Raw genomic sequence first — 21,211 nt, 5'->3', positions numbered from 1 at the left:
TACTTCGTGTATTTTCAAAAGCGGGGAATGGAGTGGGGGTGCAGTTATACAAACCATTCAATGCGATACTGGAGACAGTAGTTTTTTTGTGTAAGATATTGGTTTTATAAAAATAACAGTTGGTTACAGAATAAATAAATATAGGTGTAAATATAGGTATTGGAATTTTTATCCGGGGAAGAGGGGAAAGGAAGGATGCTGCACACAGAAAAACGATATAATGGGATGTTGGTGTGGCCGGTAATTTGTGAATTAAAAGTTAAGCTTATGTAGTAATATATGTGGTAAGTTGAGTGGGTAGGTGTTGTTTTGGGGTGGATATATGTATTAGGAGAGGAGTAGGTTGGGGAGAAGTATGTTGAAAGGTGGTGATTAGATTTGGTAGATTAAGGTTGGGGGTGTGAGTATGTGGTATTATATGGGTTTATTTATGGGTAGTGATATTAGGAGTGGGGGTATGGGTGGTTGGGGTGGAAGGTGGATGGGGTTTGTGTATTTAGAATATATATTAAGGTATTAAGGGTTTTGTTGGGTTATGGTTTTGGGTTTTGGGGTGGGGGGGGTGTGGGTGGAGTGGATGGGGGGGGAGGTGGGGGGTGGGTTTGTTTGATAGATTGGTTGGGGGGGGGGTTGTAAGAGGAGTAATGTTAAATTGGTTGAAAGAGGATAAGTGTAAATAAAAGGTTCAGCGCCTCTCAACGTGGGCTACTCCAGAGCGGAAGAGAGTCCAACCCCTCTCAAGAGGACTGGCACCAGAGCCCAAGCTGTGTGTGGAGGCGATCCAGACTATATCTCGTCGGAACTTCTCAACCTCACACACCAACTCGGGCTCCGTCCCTGCCAGAGACATGACATTCCACATCCCTTGAGCCAGTTTCGGCCACTGCCCAGCTCACACTGCACCCGATCCCTATGGCCCCTCCCACAGGTGATGAGCCCATGGGAAGGAGGACTCACGTGCCTGGCCGGGCCCCATGGGTGCAGGCCCGGCCACCAGGCACTCGCCTTCGAGCCTGACCTAAAGGTCCTGGCTCCATAGGGGGGCCTCGGTGACTTGTGTTTTACAACAATACTGAACTATACTTTTCATTTTTACTGTAACTGTGGATGAAATAGCGACACTTACGATCATTGTTGCCAAAATGTGCGATAATGATGACTGTCACGTGCCGGTTATGTTCAAGTGAATGGGAGCGAAGGACCAGCCTCCCAAAATATACCCCTATTTTTATTTCCGCCCAGGTCCCCTTTCAGCTCACGTCACCGACAGTACATTTGTCTTAGTGGGTCAACAGTCCAACGCTTGGTGAATTCTGCTTCACCATGATCGTAAGACCCCAAAATCAAAGGATCCAAACTCGACGGCGCTATAGATGCTTGGCCACTACAATGCCGTGATATTGCAAAGAACCAGTCAGAGCAAAGGTGTCTTCTATATTTAAAATGAGAATAACTGCAATCCAATCGGAGCAAATCTTATCTACATATCGAAAATTAATTAGAAATACAGCCATCTCAATTGCCAGGTGTAAAAGACCAATTACAATATCTTAAAAAGGGCATCCTGGGCATTTTGATTCCAAATTAACTTTCAAACTTAATAAAAAGGACAGGAAAGATAATGAAAACAAATATTTGTTGGCATGGGACCTTTAACCACTAATCCACAGTATCTTGCATGGACCGCTGGGGGTTTCGAATGCACGCCCCCAAAGGGATGGTCGCCTTAATCTAGTGCCAGTGCCAGACCGGACGGCCATTTGTATTCAGCTGGTCCTAAAGAGGATCATGGGTGGTCACCCTGCACCACTCACCAGACAATTACTCAAAGTTTTGACAAGTAGTTGAAAAGATGCCTTTCCTTTTGAGGGTGTTGTGTCGCTGATTGTCTCATACAAGGTGAATAGGGTAGGGGCGGTCAGTTTTGCACACTGTAGTGTTAGTGTAAATGTGTTTGTCAACATTCATTCAATAGCCCGAACTGGTGTGTAAGGTTGAAAAGTTCCGACTAGATATAGTCTCACAGCTTGGGCTTTCACTTCAAACCGCACCGAAAACAAGAATAATATTCGTGAATCACCACCATATAGTTTACTATCATCACCGAATCCTATGAAAGAGTGATTTTTGATGTCGAAATGGAGGAACATTTTCATCTTTGTCAGAACCACAGAAAAGGATTACGGTTCTTAACCTGCGTTCAATCAAATCCTCGGGGTTCGGTGAGTGTTAAGGACGTAATAAAATGTCAATGTTCAATCGATCATGGAACCTTCAATCGTCCTTGCGTGTTCGTTTTCTTTGTCCAAAAAGAGAGGAAGAAATAAGACACCAGAGTGCTGAGTATCAGGGTGCATTCAATCAACTGTACACCAGAGTGCAGGTTCACTGAATGACACACCTCATTTATTTGAGCTAACTCCTTTTATACACCTCAGAAGGTTTCGTTATGACTGTTCACCAGAAGGTTTTGATATATCTGGCAGAAGGTATCTCTGGCCTTGGGTGTTATCAGAAATGGGGGAGTCATACTAAAACCATCATGCCTCAGTAATCTAAACTCCTACATATTCTCATGGATAACAAAACTTAATCATGTATTACCCGAGTGTTTTGGAAACGGAAATTAATTGTTAGATCATGGAACATAGCTTCATGAGTACAAAATAGAACAATCCAACATGAGGCAGTTGCAGGGGATGAACGGAGGACAGGACACACACAGTGTGTTTGTGCATGCAGGTCCGTAAAAAGCCTTTTTACACTGCATTTTGAATGCCGTGTACATGCCGTTCAAAACACTGAAGCAAAGGTCGAATCAGAATCATCTTTATTTGCCAAGTATGTCCAAAATACACACAACAAGTTTGTCTCCGGTAGGTAGTTGGAGCCGCTCGAGTGCGACAACAGACGGTCAATTGACACAGAACACTTTTGAGACATAAAGACATTGAGAAAAACATTCACTGAGCAATAAAGGGTTGCTAGTTATCTGGTAATGCCGGTGCAATTATTATTATTTTTTTGACAATTGTGCAAAAAGATGCAGAGTACTCTAGCACTTAGAGCACTTCGAATGTCTAATCTCGCAATCGTCCGGTCCAATGACTATTGTGCAAAGGGCGCCGAGACTTCAAGGAGTGTATGCAGTTTAAAGTGACGAGTAGTGCGAAAATCTGGGACAATCAGAATCAGAATCATCTTTATTTGCCAAGTATGTCCAAAAAAACACACAAGGAATTTGTCTCCGGTAGTTGGAGCTGCTCGACTACGACAACAGACAGTCAATTGACAGAGAACACATAAAGACAATGACAACAAAAACAAAACAGTCACTGAGCAATGAAGGGTTGCTAGTTGGTAATTAGTCTGGTAATGCCGGTACATTTTATTGTATTGTATTTTAAAAAAAAAAAACAATATTAACAATATTGATTGTGCAAATGTTGCAGATACTCCTCAGTCAGTGTGCAAATGGGGCAGATGCTACTCTGGCATGAGTGGGCGGTATTGGTCAACAACAGATATGCAAATAGTGCAGCATGGCGAGACTACTACAGTGAGTGCATGAGTAATGTATAATTGGCCCCACAGAAATGTGACAACAAACGCAGACAAAAGAAATTGGTAGCATGTTGCAATGGAATTGTAAGTTAGCTGTTTAAGAAGTTGATTGCAAGAGAGAAGAAGGGAAGGAGCCGGAAGAGCCGGTGAACAGGATGTGGAGAGTCCGAGAGGATTTTGCACGCTCTTGTCTTAGTTCTGGCAGCGTGCAAGTCCTCAAGGGTGGGTAGGAGTACACCTTTTTGTGATGGATTGAGATGTGATGCTTGCTGCCACACTTCCCATGTGACCCATGTACAACCCCAATTCCAATGAAGTTGGGACGTGTTAAACATAAATAAAAACAGAATACAACGATTTGGAAATCATGTTCAACCTATATTTCATGGAATACACTACAAAGACAAGATATTTCATGTTCAAACTGATCAACTTTATTGTTTTTAGCAAATAATCATTAACTTGGAATTTTGTGGCTGCAAGACGATCCAAAAAACTGTGATGGAAGAACACAGGACTGATTCGATGACCGCTGTGTAGAACTGCCTCAGCAGCTCCGGTGGCAGGCCGTGCTTTCTCAGAAGCCCCAGGAAGTACATCCTCTGCTGGGCCTTTTTGAGGACGGAGTTGATGTTGATCGCCCACTTCAGGTCCTGAGAGACTGTAATTCCCAGGAACTTGAAGGTTTCGACGGTTGACACAAGGCAGCTGGAGAACATGGGGGGCAGCTGTGGCAAAGGATGCCTCCTGAAGTCCACGATCATCTCTTCAGTCTTGAGCGTGTTCAGCTCCAGGTTGTGTCGGCCGCACCGCAGCTCCAGCCGCTCCGCTTCCTGTCGATATGCAGACTCGTCACCGTCCTTGATGAGGCCGATGTCAGTGGTGTCATCTGCAAACTAAAGGAGTTTGACAGCCGGGGTGCGTTGAGGTGCAGTCGTTCGTGTAGAGAGAAAAGAGCAGCGGAGAAATACAAAGTTGTGAAATCAATGAACAATCATGTTTACTAATCATGATTTCAATATCAATCAAAATATTTATGACTATTATAGGCTTCTCCAGAGGTGATATTTTAAGGTGAATAAGTTTTTGTTTAGCTTCATTTTTTTGCAAGCTAACGTCATATCTATTCAGAAAAGCTACAAGGAGCTGTATTTATTGTCCTGGTTTGTAGAGAATTTTATTGCACAGACATTTTCATCCATCTTTCATACAATTCTTGACACACTTGACTTTCACATCTGTAAATCCGTATTTAATAACAGGACTGGCATAGTTGACCTATACTGTTCTATGATCGTAAGAAGGAGAGTTTGTTGTGAGGTAAGCAAGTGAAGTAAAATATTGTATTACTCGGACATTTCCCACCTCTCTGCAAAAGTCAGGTGGGATGGGTTGTAGGTCGAACCTCTCAAATGATGAGGACAAGTCTAATTACGAGAAGTGCCACTGCTGTTGCATCAGAAAAGTATTTTTCAATCATGTGTTCAGGATGAAGAGAAGGCCACAACACACACACACACACACCACCACACTGAGTTCAATGTCTACACAACTCAGCAAGTGCTTGATTTGCTCAAGTGGTTTTATTCCATCAACAATGAGTTCATGTTATTTACCCATGTCCTAGGAAAATACAAATGTTTCATCTGGGAGGTTCTGCGCTATTCACCAATCGGACTATTAATAAAAGACAAAGTCCAAATTTACATCAACAGTTTCAATGTTTCAGTGTTCCCTTTCAATGGGATCTCACCATTTTGTACTTTGTATTTACTCTTGGAATGTATTTGATTATCACACGAAAATGTGATGATTGAGTTGATGTACTTAGAATGTGAATAGCCGAGGCAGAGCATGTGGTTAGCATGTCTGCTTCACAGTTATTATTAATAATAATAATAATCATCATCATCATTCGTGGCACGGTGAACAACTGGTTAGCACATCTGCCTCACAGTTCTGAGGTCCGGGGTTCAATCCCCGGCCCTGCCAGTGTGGAGTTTGCATGTTCTCCCCGTGCCTGGGTGGGTTTTCTCCGGACACTCCGGTTTCCTCCCACATCCCAAACACATGCATGCTAGGTTGATTGAAGACTCTAAATTGCCCATAGGTGTGGATGGTAGGTTTCTATGTGCCCTGCGATTGGCTGGCGACCAGTTCAGGGTGTACCCCGCCTCTCGGCCGAAGATAGCTGGGATAGGCTCCAGCACGCCCGCGACCCTTGTGAGGATCACAAAGTGGTACACAAAATGCATGGATGGATAATAATAATAATAATACTTTATATTTGAAGAGTTAAAGGTTGTTTTCGATGATACGTGAATGCAATTTTGTATGTATGGAAATCGGATGTGATGAGGTTTACATAATTGTTTTCCTCTACTAGGCTCGAACCCTGGCTCTGAACAGGAGCAGAAGAAAGTGGATGGAGAGGAGAGAGCGAGAATGAGCTGGTGAGATAGGTGATGAGCTGTTGGAGACACAGCATGGAGAAGAAAGATGCGGTGGGTTAAAAGTAGGGAGCGGATTAAAAAAAACCCGTCGCAACTCGATTCCGAGAAATTGTTTGTTTGCCTGCCAAATTCGTCCGCTTAGTGGTTCCTCTTACATCGCAAGTGAGTGATAACGTCACACACAAGCAATATATATTGGTTCTCAAGTTTTCTACATGGCCTCAAGGCAGAAGCGTAAGTCTAAAGTTTGGCTATATTTCACGCAAAAAGATAGAAGCATATACTGAGGCTCTCCCTAGTGGCATTGACGGTAAATCAGACTGTAACGGATTAGCGGAAGGAGAAGGAGAGACCATCTTGGGACCAGTTGGAATACATTGCTGGAGACAGAGGATGTCCAAGTTTTGGAATAACTTGAAACCAAAAAGGACGGAAATGTAGTGGTTGCAATCACTGCAAATGTTGAGGTGGCCCAGCAAGCCAGCTTGGGATAGCACATTTGCATGGAGGAGCTTTGCGGCGTACTAAGGTAATCTGTTGTTGTTGATTTAATACTGATTAGCAATATAGTAATATATTAGTAATATACCCTACAATCACTAGTTATAACTTAGGAACTGTACTGTAAGCCTACCATTCGCGAGTTACAACTTACTGTTGTCTCGTGTTTGTCTGCAGACAATGACGCATATGGATATAACATGTACAGATAATTAATAATAAGACAGTACAGTACTTCAATTCATTTACTTCAACTCACATTCTGCACAACGCATTTATATCATACATTCAGTACTGACTTATGCAGTTTAAAGGATAGAAGTCCATCCCTCATCGATGAAAATACATTTTAAAAAAACTCGCTTCGTCAACACAATATTGATAGGATAATTGATTCTAAAAAGAGTCGATAGTGACAGCCCTAGTATTGAGACACAGGCTGGGAATCTACAACCCCAATTCCAATGAAGTTGGGACGTTGTGTTAAACATAAATAAAAACAGAATACAATGACTTGCAAATCATGTTCAACCGATATTTCATTGAATACACGACAAAGACAAGATATTTCATGTTCAAACTGATCAACTTTATTATTTTTTTTGCAAATAATCATAAACTTAGAATTTTATGGCTGCAACACATTCCAAAAAAGCTGGGCCAGGATCATGTTTACCAAAGTGTTACATCACCTTTTCTTTTCTTTTAACAACATTCGATAAGCGTTTGGGAACTGAGGACACTAATTGTTGAAGCTTTTTAGGTGGAATTCTTTCCCATTCTTGCTTGATGTGCAGCTTCAGCCGTTCAACAGTCCGGGGTCTCCGTTGTCGTATTTTACGCTTCATAATGCGCCACACATTTTCAATGGGAGACAGGTCTGGACTGCAGGTAGGCCAGTCTAGTACTCGCACTCTTTTACTACGATGCCACGCTGTTGTAAGACGTGCAGAATTTGGTTTGGCATCGTCTTGCTGAAATAAGCAGGGGCGTCCATGAAAAAGACGTTGCTTGGATGGCAGCATATGTTTCTCCAAAACCTGTATGTACCTTTCAGCATTAATGGTGCCTTCACAGATGTGTAAGTTACCCATGCCATTTGCACTAACACAGCCCCATACCATCACAGATGCTGGCTTTTTAATTTTGCGTCCATAACAGTCCGGATGGTTCTTTTCCTCTTTGGCCCGGAGGACACGACGTCCACAATTTCCAAAAACAATTTGAAATGTGGACTCGTCGGACCACAGATCACTTTTCCACTTTGCATCAGTCCATCTTTAATGTGTTCGGGCCCAGAGAAGCCGGTGGCATTTCTGGGTGTTGTTGATAAATGGCTTTTGCTTTGCATAGTAGAGTTTCAAGTTGCACTTACAGATGTAGCGCCGAACTGTATTTACTGACATTGGTTTTCTGAAGTGTTCCTGAGCCCATGTGGTGATATCCTTCACACATGGATATCGGTTTTTGATGCAATGCCGCCTGAGGGATAGAAGGTCACGGGCATTTAATGTTGGTTTGTGGCCTTGCCGCTTACATGCAGTGTTTTCTCCAGATTCTCTGAACCTTTTGATGCTATTATGGACCGTAGATGATGAAATCCCTAAATTCCTTGCAATTGTACATTGAGGAACATTGTCCTTAAACTGTTCGAGTATTTTCTCACACACTTGTTCACAAAGAGGTGAACCTCACCCCATCTTTGCTTGTGAATGACTGAGCAATTCAGGGAAGCTCCATTCATACTCAATCATTGCACCCACCTGTTCCCAATTAGCCTGTTCACCTGTGGGATGTTCCAAACAGGTGTTTGATGAGCATTCCTCAACTTTCTCCGTCTTTTTTGCCACATGTCCCAGCTTTTCTTGGAACGTGTTGCAGCCATAAAATTCTAATTTAATGATTATTTGCTAAAAACAATCAAGTTGATCAGTTTGAACATGAAATATCTTGTCTTTGTAGTGGATTCAATTAAATATAAGTTGAACACGATTTGCAAATCATTTTATTCTGTTTTTATTTATGTTTAACACAACGTCCCAACTTCATTGGAATTGGGGTTGTAGACCGCACTCCAGGCACGACAGGCAGCAGCATTTACCACTACTCGTGTCATGACCTGTGTCTTTTGATTAGATTTAGATTATTTGATTTATTGTTTTTTTTCAGTTTTCCGTTCACATGTTCATGTCTTGTGTTCGGATACAATTGTCTTTGCACGCCACTGCCGAAATGAACATAAAACCCCGTTACACCAGGGGTGTCCAATTCATTGTATGTTAGGGGCCACATTCAGCCGAATTTGACATCAAAGGGGCCGAACCACTAAAATCATACCATAATTAATGTAATAATAGGGTTTTCCCTTTGTTTTAATGCAAAACAAAAGAAGTACATTAGGAAAATCTGTAGATTTGACTTTTTAAAAAAAATATATTTTACAAAACAACCTCATATTTCATGTAAGGTTTTTGCTTCAGTATTAACTGATCAGGGTGAGTGTATTTTAACGCACAAACCTTTGAAACTGAAAAATATAGTATTGCACTTTGAAATTAAATTTATGAAGACCACAGAATTATTAGCAATCGATTTTTGACATGAGCATAATAATTCTCAAAATTATCCTTATTCCCCACCACCACAATTTCTTGTTTATTTTTTCACTTTTACATTCATCCTCGGGCCGTATTGTACCCTCTAGCGGTCTGCTTTTGGCCCACGGGCCGTATGTTTGACACCACTGCATTACACATTGGCCTTATACAATCATAATAATGGTAAAGCCATGCAATAGTTCTTGATTTTAATTAATGTAAAGCTCTTTGGGTTGCGTTGTTTGTCTGAAAAGGATGAAACAAATCAAGTTTGATTGAATGATCAAATTACATGAAAATGATCCTCGGATGTGCCCTGCAATTTGCTGGCGGTCAGTTTAGAGTGTACCCCGCCTCTTTCCCAAAGTCACCTGGGATAAGCTCCAGCACACCCTCTACCCCGTATTGAAAATGGATGGCTGGATCACTAAAACAGCTTGTTACATCCACTTCATTGTGTGATTTCCAGCTGCAAGATCAATTCACCGAATGAAAATGAACTTAAACTCAAACTTTGAAGCTAAATGAATAATTGTAGGTTTAACTGCATGTTTGGTCTTCGCTCAATTTAATCAGTCTTTGTGTTTTACCACTCCATGCTTTTATTAGCTCAATAATGAGGCATTTTCTTCCTGCGGTTTACACAATGATGTCAAGCGCCACAAGGGACCAATAGTGTCACTCACAGCAAAATCTAATTAAAGTGACCACTACTTGAATCGCTAGATATGTTATTATATTACCTCCCAAGGAGCAGGAGCATGAAGTAGAAATGTATTTTTTTCTGTCTGGCCCTGATCGAATTTACACGCTGCCTCAGTAGCCTAAAAAAGTTATTTTTCTACACGAGCAGAAGCAAAGATTTCCGCATTTTGACATGGTGTTCCTTATATCGTACATAACTGACTGACTACCACAAAATGTTCAATGTGAAATCCCCCACATTAGTGAAAAATAAAAAAATCTCATGTTTTGATTCGCAAAACACCCACAGCCATGACCTTTGTTAGTGTGAACTGATGAAAAGTGAAGTAGCCACCACGCATACAACAGCAACAATTGTTGGGTTTGCTCATGTACGAGTTCAGTTGCTGTCCCCGGTACTCGTCAGTTATTGTTGTTCGTAAAATGTCAAGTATACTTCACGCTTATTGAACTCGGGGATGAATGCCAGAGCCTGCCAATGACGTAAGATGTATAACAGCATCTGAAATATTTGAGGGAAATGTTTTGTTGTTGTTGTTGTTGTTGTTGTTGTTGTTCCCCCCCCCCCCCCCGCCACTCAATTGAATCTTTCAAGGTTGTGGGCAACATGCAAGGATATGAGTCACACAATGTGACATCTGCAGGAATCCAGACACAGGCAAGCACACACGCACATGTGCCCACACCCACGCACACGTGCACACTATTAAATAAGCTTTATAGGAATAAAAGAGTGAATTTGTGTTTGAGAGAATCTAAAAGACTTATTGTAAGACAGATAAAAGGGGGGGGATCATAAAAAGGGAGTATGATGACAGATGGGTGTCCATTTGGACTGATTTATTTAGCTGTTTTCTGTAGTAGCACAAAAAAAGAATCATTAGTAAAGCAAAGACGACGCATCTAATGCACATAATCATGAAACTAAGTTACATGAAAGTGAAATTATTATGAGTTTGCAGTTTTGACCCTGACTTCACTAATTCCCTCCCTTCCCAAGTGTGACCGAAGCCACATCCCTCACGGATGTGCATGAAGACGATTCTCAAACGGGTATTCCTCACGGTATGTAATTATGAAAGTGCATAGTTGTGATCAATTTTTTTTGTTTTTGAGAATGTAAAATCAATTTCAAATTGAAAAAAAACAACTTCTCAATCCTCTCTGCAGACGGAGGTCCCTCCACTCTGCTTCTGTTTGCTAATCTTATGCCCAGTTGTTAGCAAATGAGGGATGGGCATGCATTTTTTTTTCATTTTCCAGAGGTGGATTTCCCAAAATAGTTCCAAAAAAGCTCCTGAAATCCCAATTAAATACATTTACATTTGTGGTTGTAACATGATCAAATTTGGAAAAGCTCAAGGCAATGCAAAGCGAGAAAGAGTCCAATGTGTTGCGAAAGCAATGAAAACGCTGGAAAGTTCAATAAAATCATTGTAGCCAAGAAAATCATTGCAGCCTACTAATTGTTAAATCATTTGTGTGACTCAGAAAGCAAACAGGTTTGTTTGGATAAAGGCATAATAAGGAAGATTTTTTTCTGTGAGATAAGTGTATTATTATTAAGGGGGAAGCTGGTAAAAAGCCATTGATGAGCAGCAGGCAGGTATTTTGGTATTTGAAGCTGCTGGTGTTTCTGGAGTCCCAAGAACATCTGATGCTAGATCCTCCAAAGGCTTGTCATCAGGCAAGAGTCTGAATTTCGGCCACCCATGACTAATCTCACAAGGAAAAATGCTAAGTATGTTCACATACTTTTAATACGATAGCATGTTAGCATGATAGTTCTGTCGAATCATGCTCTAAAGCTTCGGCAAACATTGGTTTGTACGCGTGAATAAATGTTGACAACGGCGTGCAATTTTGGTGACAACAGCAAATAAGAGAGGCGATGCGCTGGTCACAAGACGCAATCCCATTGGTCGATGTAAAGGTGAGAGAGTTGTCGTTGATGTTACACTACACCGAATATATACAAAAAATCAAACATGCTAGACTGTCATGATTCAAAGTCGTATGTGAATTGGATTGGACCCAAGAGCAGACTGAGGCGGAGGGAGTAGTCAGATGGTTACCTGTATACCACAAAACCTGGATCTACGAGTGTCAGCCAGTGAGTCACAGTGTTAATACTCATGCAAAGGCTGCAGGACTTGACAGGCTTTAAATACAGACAGTACTGAGTGATGCTTGAAGACAGGAGATGCCGATTGCTGGGGAGAAGAGAGGGGAAAGGGAGAGACAAGCCGCAAGGCGCAACCCAAGCTCCAAAAGAGGAACTGCAGGGCATGGATCATGACTTAGACTTTTCATTTTGGCGTTGTTGGGCTATCGTAGGGTCAAATCCTTGGTCGTGGATTATGTCACACTACAAGAGGTTTTTGTCATTCCCGACAAAATATATCGGGCCCGATCTGGGAAATCGTCTGCGATTGCTAATCGGGCCAATATTGGGGCTAAAATCCTGTAGTCTAGTCTAGGCATAAGCCTATCACCTGCATCCTCCTCTCTAACACCAACTAACATCACATCTTCCCTCACTACATCCTATCAACCTTCTCTTTGGTCTTCCTTGAGCTCTCTTGCCTGGCAGCTCCATCCTCAACATCCCTCAACCAATATACTCACTCTCTCTCCTCTGGATGTGTCCAAACCATTGAACTCTGCTCTCTCTGATTTTGTCTCCAAAACAACGAACGTTGGCCGTCCCTCTAATGAGCTAATTTCCAATTGTATCCAAACTGGTCACTTCAAGAGAGAACCTTAACATCTTCATTTTCGCCACTGCCAGCTCTGTTTCCTGTGGTCTCTTCAGTGCCAATGTCTCGAATCCGTACATCATGGCTGGCCTCACCACTGTCATAAACATTGCCCTTCATCCAAGCAGAGACTCTTCTGTCACATAACACTCCTGACACCTTACTCCACCCATTCCAACCTGCTTGAACCCGTTTCTTCAATTCCTTACCACACTCACCATTGCTCTGGACTATTGACCCCAAGTACTTAAAATCCTCCACCCTCGCTATCTCTTTCCCCCTCTCACTCTTCCCCTTCCACCCCTTTCATTTATGCACTAGCTTCAGCTAATCTACATTCCTCGCCTTTCCAGTCCATGCATCCACCTTTCTAACTGTTCCTCCACCTGCTCCCTGCTTTCACTGCAGATCACAATGTCATCTGCGAACATCATGGTCCACGGGAATTACAGTCTAACCTCATCTGTCAGCCTCTGCAAACAGGAAGGGGCTCAGGACTGATCCCTGATGCAGTCCTTCCTCCACCTTAAACTCCTCTGTCACACCTACAGCACACCTCACAGCTGTTCTGCTGCCCTCATACATGTCCTGTACTGTTCTAACTCCACTCCAGACTCTAGGTACTCACTTCCTCTCTAGGTACTCTGTCATCGGCTATTTTCTAGATCTATAAAGACACAACGTTGCTCCTTCAGACCTTCTCTGTACTTCTCCATCAACACCCTCAAGGCAAATAATGCATCTGTGGTATTCTTTCTAGGCATGAGGCCATACTGTTGATCGCAAATACTCACTTCTGTCCTGAGTTTTGCCTCCACTACTCTTTCCTATAACGTCATTGTGTGGCTCATCAACTTTATTCCTATATAGTTCCCACAGGTCTGTACATCACCCTTGTTTTTAAAAATGGGAACCAGCACACTTTTACTTCTTTCCTCGGGCATCTTCGCACCTGCTAGAATTCTGTTGAACAAGCTGGTCAAAAACTCCAAAGCCACCTCTCTAGATGCTTCCATACCTCCACAGGTATGTCAACAGGACCAACTGCCTTTTCATTTTTCATCCTCTTTAGTGTCTTACCCCTTAATAATCATTGCTACTTCCTGGTCCACTACACTTGCCTCGTCTACTCTTCCTTCTCTCTCATTTTCCTCATTTATCAACTCCTCAAAGTATTCTTTCCATCTATCCAACACATTTCCATCTCTGTCCTTAATCACCCTCACCTGCCGCACACCCTTCCCATCTCTATCCCTCGGTCTAGCCAGCCTGTAGAGATCTTTCTCTCCTTCTTTAGTGTCCAACCTGGCATACATGTCATCATAAGCCTTGTTTGGCCTTTACCAACTCTACTTTTGCCATATGTTGCATCTCCATATATTCATTTCTCCTCTCCTCAGTCCTCTCAATGTCCCACTTCTTCTTAGCTAACCTCGTTCCTTGTATGATGTCCTGTACTGTGAGGTTCCACCACCAAGTGTCCTTCTCCCCTTTCCTATTAGAAATTACACCAAGTCCTCGCCTGCCTGTCTCTCTGATCACATTTGCTGTAGTGGTCCAGTCTTCTGGCCGCTCCTCCTGTCCACCAAGAGCCTGTCTCAGCTCTTCTCAAAAATCCGCACAACACTCTTCCGTTCACAGCTTCCACCACATGGCTCTCTGCTCATCCTTCTTAATCTTCCTCCCCACCACCAGAGTCATCTTACACATCACCATCATATGCTGTCTAGCCACACTCTCCCCTACCACTACCCTAAAGTCAGTAACCTCCTTCACATTACATCATCTGCACAAGATGTAATCCACCTCCGTGCTTCTACCTCCGCTCTTATAGGTCACCCTATGTTCCCGCCTCTTCTGGAAGAAAATGTTCACTACTACTACTACTACTACTTTCCATCCTTTTCACAAAGTGTACCACCATCTGCCCCTCCAATTTCCTTTCCTAGATGCCAAACTTACCCATCACTTCTTCATCACCCCTGTTTCCTTAACCAACATGTCCATTACAATCTGCACCAATCAGGACTCTGCCTCTGTCTGGGATTTTCAGAACTCCTTCGTACAGCTCCTTCCAGAATTTTCTTTCACCTCTAGGCCACATCCTACCTGTGGGGCATAACCACTAATCACATTATGCATAACACCCTCAATTTCAAGTTGCAGCCTCGTCACACGATCTGATACTCTTTTCACCTCCAAGACATTCTTAGCCAACTCTTCTGTTAAAATAACCCCTACTCCATTTCTCTTCCCATCGTCACCTCTTCTTCTTCTTTTCCTTTGGGCTTGTCCCTTTAGCCGTCTCCACAGCGCGTCATCCTTTTCCATGTAAGCCTATCTCCTGCATCCTCCTCTCCAACACCAACTGCCATCATGTCTTCCCTCACGACGTCCATCAACCTTCTCTTTGGTCTTCCTCTAGCTCTCTTGCCTGGCAGCTCCATCCTCATCATCCTTCTACCAATATACTCACTATTTTTCCTCTGGACGTGACCAAACCATCGAAGACCAAACTGCTCTCTCTAACTTTGTCTCCAAAACATCGAACCTTTCCCTTTTGGTACGCCTATCTTTCTTTCTTTTGCCATTATTCGTGTTTCCTTTTTGTAGTTTGACCCCTCTGTGTGTTTCCCTATAGATCCCTCGTAGATTCCATGAAATATTCTGTAAAATTCCACTCCTTGTGGTGTTTTGTGTGAGTTTTGAGTTTAATAATGAGACCTCTGTAATTTAGAATAGGTATTTCCTAAATGGAGCAACCTTCAGATTATGAGAGTGATAAGAGGGTTTTCGTTGTTTTTTTCCTAAATTTTACGCTTATGAAAAGAGACGTGGTGCCCTGTACGACACAAAAATAGTCTCATTGTGACGTTAAAATGTAAATCAAAGTAACCGGGCAGGCATTCACCTTGAATAAATGTATTCCTAAAATAAATTACATTTTATCCAAACGCCAATATACGGTACAGTATGTATGTAATACCACCTTTGGAAATATAATTCATGAGAAAAATGGTGATGTGTTAAATACTTATTTCTGCCACCGTATATATAAATACATTTCATAGCATTTACGTATACTTCCAGTGAGTCGTCATGACCATGCAGTGCCCTTCTCCATTTGTTATGGCAGGGAGCAATGACAGAGAACATCGCCCAGATATTATCAATTACACATGATTGTTCCCCCTGCCACAAGAGGGAGGGTGTGGCACTACTGCACCACTCAGCTGCTGACTAAGTAAAGAAAACGTCCTACGTCACAATGTCTTAATAGGCCTAAAAGTGTGATTTTTGGAAAATTGAAGGAAGCCAAAACATTTCGCTTTACCATCTAATGCTTTCACATTATGGAGCACCGTCAGTTCAAGATAGAATACAGGCCGCATACTGAGAGGACTAATGTATCCAATCATGATAATGGATTCAGTGCTATTGCTGCTTTTTCTGAATGAATGGACTTCCTCTCTCATGACAACTCTTTTCAAAAATTTGGGATAAAAGATACTGACAGAGAAGTACTAATTTAGTCATTCATTCATTTATTCATTATAATAAACAAGAATAAATGCTTTCCACTTCATTCATGGAGAGGTTAGCGAGTATAAAGTAATTTAACACAGTAAAGGTTATGCAATTTTGTTGTACTATTCATCCATTTTCTGTACTGCTTATCCTCACTAGGGTCACGGGTGTGCTGGAGCGTATCCCAGCTATCTTCGTCCCCATTTTGTTGTCCCCCCCTGTTTAAAATGTCAGCCACAATCAAATCCAAATTTTGAAACCTCTCAGGGTTTAATGGACAGAGAGAGAAGTGTTAATCAAGGCGATTGACTGTGGCAGAAGTGTTTAGGGTGCTGAATTAAAAAAAAAAAAATACAATTTGTTAAGTTACTAATCACAAGGTGTGGGCCTTACATTTCGACAGATACTTGGTGCCTAGTTTTACAAATACAATGAAGATATTGTAAAATGTTTATCTAATGAGGGCAATGGAAGGAGAAGATTCCCCCCAATAATTGCAATCTCCAGGTATCATGGATGCAGTCGTCAGTGACTGCTATTCGGTACACTGTATTGTCGATGTCATAATAGTGGACACATAAACAACATACTGTACCACAATTGGAGGGATCACTGAGCTGGACTCTCCCCCTAGACGATACTCTCTGCGGAATGAGGCATCCGACGGCCGTGCCCAAGGAGTTGATCATGGCAGTGAACGGACTGAACTGAATCAGGGGAGAAGCGTCTCTACAGTCACCATTCAACGGAGTGCAATAACTCGGCCGTTGAAAGAGAGGTTGCGAGCGCCGTGGGAGCGATGGATGACGGATGGCGAACACAGCTTTACTAAGACTCGGAGGCAACGCCGGGCGAGTTACGCCACAATTGGTGAATGGATCGCGGATTTCATGAAAGCCGGCATCATTTCTGAGGAGCCGCACGGCAACGAGACTGACTCCGACAATGACGAGAGGGAACCCGGCGTGTTTGATGGACAACTTGCCCAGCTGAACATGAGGACTTTGATGGATTTGTGGATGAGGATTGATCCAAAAAGAACGTGAGTACATTGTTAAATACTTCAATAAACTACAACCGAAGTCAGTTTTGCTCCCGCTGCCTTTTTAAAAACATTGTTTTAGCGTGCATGCATGCTACCGTATGTTTTAAGCTAGCATATGTTTTACCATGCCTGCGCCCAATTACACGGTGCGCCTTATGTATGTGTTAAATACAGAAATAGACCCCGTAACTGAGACTGCGCCTTTTAATACGGTGCGCCTGATGGTCGTGAAAATGCGGTACTCCGGCGGTTTCCTCCCACATCCCAAGAACATGCACGGTAGGTTAATTGATGTATGTATTTAATTATCATAATAATAATAATAATAATAATTAATGAATGTATGTATATTATCCTTTCTGTCTACTGCAATTATTATTGTTGTTCAGGAATATTATTTTTATCACAATATTGTTATTATTGTTATTTTCGTGCTGATTTGCAATTCAATTGTACTTTTCTATCAAAACTTGTTTCTCCCGTGTTGTTTTGGACTATTCACCCGACGTGATTATATAATATCAAGTCAATGCAAGTCCCGCCGGGGGACTCTCTGGAAAAAATGGCGAAAAAAAGTACTCTCATGATATGGTAAAGCCCCTACTGAGACCAGATGTCACCTGGATAGGACTCAACTATTATTCAACTCAACTTCATTTCCCTACCATCCCCCCTCCCCTACTGTTAAATCTACCACCCTCTACCCAGTCCCGTAAACCTTAGTGGGCATTGCCACAAAGTTGTCAGAAAAGAGAGTGATAAAACACTTACTAAAGGACAAGATGAGTGATTTGAGAAGAATAAGTCCTATCTGGACACAATTTAATTGCATTGCTGATACAGTTGCAGTATACAAAATTTGCAAAGCAAAGCTGACAACCAAAGGTGGGTCCACAACAAATCTTCACCCCCATTTAAGGACCAATACTAAATAGTGGCATGACTGCAATGAAAAAAAACAAAACATTGGAAAAGGTGAAGGTGATTGTTGAATATCTTCACAAAAGCACAGTTGCCACAGAAAAACTGCGATCCAGCCAAAAGCAGTTAGGCTTCCCAGAAGCTCGGCTGAAGCAAGACTGTGTGACAAGATGGAACTCAACATTTTACATGCTTCAGAACAAAGATGCAGTCGTCACAACTTTAGCACTTACACAGCCATGCCTATCCATCTTAACACCAGAAGAGTGGGAGGAAATCAAACAGGCCTGTGATGTTTTGAAGCCCTTCGAGGAAGTCACCACGGAGATTAGTGGTGAGCGCTATGTACAGTCTATGATTCCATTATTGTAGTGTTGTGATAATCTTATTTTTTAAGGCTTTTTCAGTGTCACTTTGTTGAAAAAGAAAACAAAAAACTTAGCCTATAGTTTAGTTATTAAACAAATGGTTATCAATTTCACAAGTAGCATTACTATTAGTAATAATATTATGAAATATATTTACAATAACAATTTACATTATGATCATTGTTGTTATCGTTGTTGCTATCAGGGCCAAACCTTGTTTTTTCGTTGTCTCAGATATGTTACTGTGTCAAAGGTGATTCTTCTGGCAAGAGGGTTACAGAAGATCATCGCAAACGCACAAGGAGATGCAAACCTGATGGAGCTCATGGTGGACACCAAGTGTACACAGATGTCACACAGGTTCCACACAATTGAGGCACAAGTTTTGCTTTCTGAAGCGGCAGCACTTGACCCCAGGTTCAAAAGGAAGGCCGTCGGCAGTGATGGTGATGCAGATAGGCCCTATCAACATTTCAGAAATGCTGCAGCAAAGGTGAACCTCGTCCACCAGCAGGCTGAAGGAGAAGTGGGAGCAGCAGCACAGCCGCCAAGTTCCAGTCGGGACAGTGAAATTTGATCGGCAGGTCTCAGGGCTTGTGAGCCCCTGTCGAAATCCAGTGGCAGATACAATGCTGGAAGTCTGTGGATTTGTGGAGGAGCCACTTATAACACAATCTTCAAACCACACACCAATGGTGGCAAAGTAGAGGTGTGGTCTATCCAAGACTTTCTGAAGTTAGGAATAAGAGGCTGTGTATTGTGGCCACATCTCTCCCATCTGGGAGGATTTTCAGCAAGATGGGGCAGATAATATCAGCGAGACGAAATCGGCTCAGTTCATCAAAAGTTAGCCAACTTGTATTTTTAAATGCAAATCTGGAGTAGGGGCAATAGAGTACAATGTGCCAGGAATTGTTTTCATTTGTTTGATACTTTTGGTGTGTTTGTTTGTTTGTTTTTGTATTCTTCAAAATATTTTTGTTTTGTTTTTCATTGCATATTTAAGTTGATATTTTCCTTTTTATATATTTCGAATATATGCTATATAATTTACATTTTTGTGGCATTTCTGGCTCTTGATTTAACATTTGTTTTTGCACTAAATGTAAATGAGGCCTATTTATTTTATTTTTGATTGCATTCAACTCTTTAGAATAGTTTCAGTTTGTCATTTTGGTTATTATTTATTAACACTTATTATCATTTATTGATTTCCTTTCAGTGCAATAAAACTGATTTAACAACCAGACGTAGTCACATACACTTTATTTGTTCATTTCACAGACATACAGTATGTGTTCGAGGTCGATCTGGCCTACGAGGCAATACATCATGTTATATTAATTGTGGATAAAAATACTGGATGGATAAATATAAAAACAGGGAAGTGATTCACGACAGTGGTATTTTTTTTTCAGTTGAGCTCAGCTGCGCCAAAAGTGCCACTCATTCTGAATTTCTGGCGAATGACCAATAAGCAGCCAGCGTCAGGCAGTGCCGTGCAGGCGGAGGAGGGACTTAATTGAACTTAATGTACGAGTGTACTGAAGAACTGAAGAGTGATTTGTTCGTTAAACGTCTTCATTTGCGATCCGTTAGACCTGAGTGATTCATTCGTTAAATTTCTTCGTTCGCCACGTTGCTCCGCACACGACAAACAGGTCTGTCTTTTACTTCAGTGAACAGATAATCTGCCTCCCACCTGTCTTTGTCATGGGTGTGTGTTCCGGGTTTTGTCTTCCCCCCTGTTTCACACACACCTGCTCCTGAGAGCATCTTCACCACCTGTGCCTCGTTCACCCTAATTACCCCTTGCATTTAACCTCGTGTCTCATTCTTTCTCGTCGCCAGTTCGTTGTACCTTGTCGTCGCGTTCCAGCATTCCTTGTTTCCACGTCACAGACTCACAGTAAGACTTGACCCAGTTCCAATTATCGACCTCGCCTCTTTGCCTCATGTTTTTGGATACTGTTGCCTTTCTTGGATTGCCTGCCTGTGTACCGACCTCTGCCCGTATATTAAACCTCTCTTTTTTGAAACTGTCCATTTGTTTTGGAGTCGTGCATTTTTGGGTCCTGTCCTCTGTTCGTTCTGTTCATGACAGAACGAACTGGCCATAACATGGACCCAGCAGACTCCGACCCGGTGCGCAAAGCCCTTCAAGCGCAGGGTCAACGCCTCTCGAAGCAGGATGAGCAGCTTGCTGCCCTCCACCTTCATCCAGAGGGACTGTCAGGACAATCTTATGAGACAATATGATGAGACAGGTGGCCTCACAGTTTGAAGTGCTAATGAATATGCTTCAGAAGGAGGAACCAGCTGGCGCAGCACCCGATGCCGCCACTGTACCATCGTTTCCAGGTGAAGCAGTCACCATACAGCCACCTGCCACCTCCGCTGCTGTCTGCCCACAGTTCTCTCGAACAGAGAGGTTCTCTGGAGATTCTGGGAACATTAAGCCGTTCATCACTCAGTGCGAACTCCACTTTGAGTTGCAGGCAGCTGCCTTCCCCACCGAGCGTGCAAAAATCGCTTTCGTCATTTCCCACCAGGCGTGGGCTACTGCTGAATGGAGCCGCAATTCCGCTGCGTGTCATTTGTGGCCTTTGTTCGTAAAGACTATAGAGCAAATTTTGCAGTTTTCCACACCAGATCGTGAGGCAGCTCGCTCCCTTGTCACCTTCCCACAAGGCAAGCGTGTGTCAGATTACGCCATTGAGTTTCACATTCTAGCAGCTGAGAGTCAGTGGAATAATAGGGCACTACTCGA

At 42.4% G+C, this 21,211-nt stretch overlaps 1 long non-coding RNA gene across 4 annotated transcripts; it reads left to right on the top strand.

Moving 5' to 3' along the window:
• The first annotated feature begins 5,949 nt into the window (after positions 1–5,949).
• Positions 5,950–19,552, top strand: LOC133470983 (uncharacterized). Of its 4 annotated transcripts, none has more exons than XR_009786095.1 (5): positions 5,950–6,068; positions 16,742–17,149; positions 17,327–17,431; positions 18,336–18,407; positions 18,676–19,552. It is a non-coding gene; the product is annotated as an uncharacterized LOC133470983 (long non-coding RNA). The 4 variants fall into 4 exon arrangements; XR_009786094.1 differs by lacking the exon at positions 5,950–6,068 and adding an exon at positions 10,415–10,885 and having other exon boundaries at positions 18,695–19,552; XR_009786093.1 differs by lacking the exon at positions 5,950–6,068 and adding an exon at positions 10,415–10,885.
• The last annotated feature ends 1,659 nt before the right edge of the window (positions 19,553–21,211 follow it).

The sequence above is a fragment of the Phyllopteryx taeniolatus genome, chromosome 21 (assembly GCF_024500385.1).
Source record: "Phyllopteryx taeniolatus isolate TA_2022b chromosome 21, UOR_Ptae_1.2, whole genome shotgun sequence".
Classification (NCBI taxonomy): domain Eukaryota; kingdom Metazoa; phylum Chordata; class Actinopteri; order Syngnathiformes; family Syngnathidae; genus Phyllopteryx; species Phyllopteryx taeniolatus.
Note: the sequence above shows the minus strand (reverse complement) of the source record. Positions and strands in the feature narration are given on the sequence as shown.